A 5,224-nucleotide genomic window follows, 5' to 3' on the forward strand; every position below is an offset into this window, starting at 1 on the left:
CCCCCCCGCCCCAGAAAGCAGACCTTATGAGACTAGGGCAAAAAGGATATGTTGGTTATTAAAGGCTTTAAATAATACTCTTCTGGTGTAAACATTACTTCTGTGGAACACTACTTACCTGCAAGAAATTATGGACATGAGGATGGTTTTTCAAAGTAAAAAGGTCAGCTCAGGACAGGGTTCAGGATCCAGCTCCCAGCCCTGGTGTGGCTTCTCTTTCTGAGTGACCTGGTATAACTTGATAAAGTGTTCAACTTGCTTATAACTTCCCAGCCTCTTAGTGAGCTATTTATCTGCATTGCTTGTTAGGAGCTTTCTAGAGAATGCTTCTGAGGTGCCTCTTACTGAAATTCTGTGTATAAAAATGACTTAAGGTTTGTTTATTAGCTCTTGGTCCCTCAGCAGATGTAAAATGCAACTCCTCACCCACCTGAAGTGCAGACATCAGTAGGCTTCTCTGTAACACTCTGAGCTCTGCTCCTTGCTATTTCTGTTGTCCTAGATTGCTAGCAACAAAATTTTTCTAGAGCAATTTTCTTTTACTCTGCTTGAGCTGTAAACTTAAGGGCCATCTCTTAAAAGCACAGGAGCAGGCAATTCCAAAGTGTCAGAAGTCAAGGAAGTGGGGCATAAGGCCGGCTGGGCTGAGCAGGGATCTTCTGCTAGAACTTAAGTGGAAAAAGAAGGTGTATGGACATTGGAAGCAAAGCCAGGCAGTGTGGCAGGATTACAGATATGCTGTTTGCCACTGTAGGGAGAAAATTCGTGTGGCCATAGCTTGACTAGAATTCAAGCTGGCCAGCACTATGAAGGACAAGAAAAAGAACTTTTTCAAGTATGTTAACAGCAAAAGGAGGATGAGAGATAACATTGGTCTGTTGATTGACGAGGTCAGTTGCCTCACAAATAGGGACATAGACAAAGCAGAGACATTTAATGCCGCCTTCACCTATGTCTTTTAACACCGATGGTGGGCCCTGGGACCCTGGAACCCTGTCTTGGAAGACCATGACGAGGGGAATGATAAACTCCTAGCAAACCCTGAGCTTGTTTGAGACTTGCTGCTCCAGCTGGATGCGCATATGTCTATGGGGCCTGATGGGATTCATCCCAGGGTACTTGAAAGAGCTGGCCGATGCTGTCGTGGGACCTCTCTCCATTATTTTTCAATGGTCTTGGGAGTCTGGAGAGCTCCCAGTTAACTGAAAGCTGGCAAATGTTGTCCCAGTTTTCAAGAAAGGCAAGAAGAAAGACCCTGGTAATTACAGGCCTGTCAGTCTTACTGCAGTGCCTGGTAAAATTAGGTACCAAAAACCACTTGAGAGACAATGTGGTTGTTGGTCATAGGCAGCATGGGTTCATGAGCGGAAAGTCCTGCTTAACCAACTTAATTTCTTTTTATGACTCATCTAGCTGATCAAGGGAAACCAGTAGATGTGGGGGTTTTTGATTTTAGCAAAGCTGTTGATACTGTCTCTCACAGTATCCTTCTAGGCAAAATGTCCAGCATACAGCTAAACAAGTCCATTATACGATGGGTGAGCAATTGGCTGATGGGTCAGGCTCAAAGGGTTATAGTAAATGGGGTGACATCAGGCTGGCGGCCAGTCACCAGTGGGGTTCTGCAGGGCTCAATTTTAGGGCCAGTGCCCTTTAATGTTTCTATAAATGATCTAGATACAGGAATCAAATGTACATTAAGTAAGTTTGCTGGCAATACTAAACTAAGGGGAGCTGTGGACTCCCTCGGGGGTAGACAGGCCTTACAGAGAGATCTGGGTAGACTACAGAGCTGGGTAATCACCAACTGTATGAACTTTAACAAGAGCATGTGCCAGATTCTCCAGCTGGGATGAGGTAGTCCTGGTTAATGTACAAACTGGGGGACAAGAGGCTGGAGAGCAGGGTTTGGGTTGATGGCAAGTTGCATATGAGTCAAGAGTGCACCCTGGCAGGCAAAAGGGCCAACCGTGTCCTGGGGTGCATCAAGCACAGCCCAGCCAGCTGGTTGAGGGAGGTGATTGTCCCACTCTACGCTGCACTGGGGCGGCCCCACCTCGAGTCCCATGTGCAGTTTGGGGCACCGCAATATCAGAAGGACATTAAGATATCGGTGTCCAGAGGAGGGCGACCAAGATGGAGAAAGGCCTCGAGGGCAAGACAGGAGGAGCGGCTGAGGTCACCTGGCTTGTTCAGCCTGCAGAAGAGAAGCCTGAGGGGTGACCTCCTCGCAGTCTACAACGTCCTCAACGGGGGCAGCAGAGGGGAGGTGCTGATCTCCCCTCTCTGGTGACCAGTGATAGGACACGAGGAGATGGAATGAAGCTGCATCAGGGGAATTCAGATTGGTCATTAGGAAAAGGTTCTTCACTGAGAGGGTGGTCTGTCACTGGAACAGGCTCCCCAGGGAGGTGGTCACTGCACCGAGCCTGTCCGAGTGCAAGGAGCATCTGGATGATGCTCTTAGTCATATGGTTTAGTTTTAGGTAGTCCTGCAGGGAGCAGGGAGTTGGACTTGATGATCCTTATGGGTCTCTTCCAACTTGAGATATTCTATTATTCTATGATTTTCTCACTTCTCTTTTTTTGTGTTACTTCTGTAGGGTGTTAGTAAGTAGATCTTTAAGAAGAGGTAAGATCAGTTCTGTGTGCATTCGAAAGCTATCCGTACTTCTGCTCTCAGTGACGGCTATGAACAGGCAGAAGAGAGACAAGAAAGTTCAGTCGTCTTGTACTTGCTTGAGACTTTGCAATAGTATATGCTGGTACTATTTGTGGTAATGTTAAAACAGGAACAACAAAAAAAGTATAGTGCACAACTCTAAAGGCTCCAGACCAACACCACTGGGTGTTTCTTTTTGGGCCTTAACCTGGCACAGCATCATTAGAAAGTTAGGCTAGACCTAAAACAGGCTACTGCAGGACCTGGTGCAGTCACTAAAAAGGCTACCAAGGGTATGAATGGCTCACTGAATCAGAAAGGAAGAGAGGAAGAAGATATCTAAAGATCTAAAAGAAAAGGAAGCTTTAAGCATTAAATAAAAGAAGAGAGAGAAGTTTTTAAAGAATTTATACGTTTTAATCTTGAATCCAGAACTGAATAGTCATTTGCGCCACATAGTGCTGTTTAAAATCCATCCTCGTCTCCTATTTTTTTTTTCCTTGGGATAGATTTATTACAACTTTAGCACTCAATTTATATAAAAATGGTGAAGATAGCCTGCAAGAACCCTGTACTTGGACAACAACAAAATTCTTGGTATGTTACTACTTCTCTCTGCGAATAAAGGTGCAATCCTTTCAGAAACAGACCTTCCCAAGAAGAAGCTGTGCCCTGCAGGTTCTACTCGAATTCACTGTCTGGTTGAGGCAGCAGACAGCTGGAAGTCAAAGGCAGTTTTTAGCTGCACTGCAACTGTTCTCTCTTGAAATCAGCTGCAGGAAAACTGGCACGCTCAGTGAGAATATCTTCTGTCAGTTTTCCTTAACAGAGGGTTTTATGTGAGTTGGTTGTTGAGAATGCTGGAAGTAAAAAATGGGGAGTATCTAATGTGAATGAGAAATGAAGACAAGAGCCCCCAGATCAAGAAGGGAAAAAGAATGCATTTACTTAGTAGAAACTCCAACATAGCAGGCTAAAAAAAAAAAAAAAAAAAAAGTTTTAATTGGATGTGTACAAAATTTCTGTAGGAAAAATAAAAACAAATCGCCAAGTTAGGTATCTGACATGCTATTCTGTCCCCAAATTTTGTGGTAAGTACTAAGAATAAAAATTTTTGTATTAGTTTTTAGCATAAATGAGAGTGCAAAAGAGACTTTGTGATTAATTTATTTAAAAAAAATTACAGGAAATCAACTAAACACATTTTTGACAGTTATCGCATGAAATACTTCTGAATTTTGTGCACAGATAAAAATAGATAGGTTCTCCACTGCTGTAGTCTTGCCAGGACTGCTCATAACCTCTTCATTATTTTGACTCACACTTGAACTGTGTTTAACGTGAGCCATAGAGGACACCTGACAGTGTGCATTTTATGAATTCCCATGAATTGTGAAAGCTCAGAAGGGTTCAGCCTTCCTTTGTTGCTGGACTTTGGGTGTGGATGTGATAGCATATGTCCATACATTTCATGTGGTTTGCTCAGATTTTTATGGTTTTAATATTTTGTACCTTCTATGAGAACTGGTTTGCTGCTAGATAACTGTATAAGTGAGATTTGATAAATTATCATATATTAACATTATGGTTGAAACAATAGACAAAGGGTAGCCGGGGGGATAATTACAAAAGTGTAGTCAAGTGATTAACTAGTAATTATTCGTAAGTTTTGCAGTTCTTTGCTCTTATGACTAGATGTTCCTGTACGCTAGATGAGAGCAATGTTGAAACTGACCACATGTGATTGAAACTGCATTAAGCTTCAAGATCAAAGAACAAGGACAAGAATAAAGACTTCAAGGACAGCCAACAAGAACTTCAAATGGGTTGGTGGTCTTAAAGCAGTCCTTTGACTCAAATGGATCTTTCATTGCGCATGATCAGATGTAGGCAGTACTATGATAATCAGTTATAATCATTTTTATGTATATCTATACTAATCTGATGAATATGTAATTCATTATTCTATATAACCTGTTTGTGCTAAAGCTGTGGTATGCACGCTAGGTGGAATTATCCCCCATGCATCCAGCACTGCAGTAAAGAATGCCTGCTTTCTAAAACTCCAAAACAAGTCTTACAGAGTTTCTTTGACTGGCTTTTTGGTATCAGATGTGTTCAAAAACGAGACAGTTTCTAGTGTGCAAGTCTTGCTCTACGGGTGAAGAAAACAGCTACTACACAATGAAGGGAAATGACAACTGAACATCTCCGTTGAGGACTCCTGATTTGCCCTCTTCCCCTGCTGCTTCTGTAGACTCAGAAACCTTGACCTCCATCACTTGTTTTGCCACTTCACTGGACATGCAATCGCTTTTGGCTTTTGATGAATATTCAAAATGACACCATCTGTCACCCTGTCATCTCTAAGGGCATAAGCAGTTTGACTCTCCAAAGATTTCCTCTTCTCTTTTTTTAAAGGAAAGTTGAATAATGATCCCTATCATCAGGGAAAACCACAAAGTGACATCTGCAGAACAGTAATTAAGAAAAACCATGCTATGTATTGGGATGGAGAGGAGGCACTGGAGCTGTTTCTGACTGGCATTTCTGAAGCCTTCT

The sequence above is a fragment of the Haliaeetus leucocephalus genome, unplaced genomic scaffold, assembly GCF_000737465.1.
Source record: "Haliaeetus leucocephalus isolate CR32 unplaced genomic scaffold, Haliaeetus_leucocephalus-4.0 Scaffold241, whole genome shotgun sequence".
Lineage (NCBI taxonomy): Eukaryota > Metazoa > Chordata > Aves > Accipitriformes > Accipitridae > Haliaeetus > Haliaeetus leucocephalus.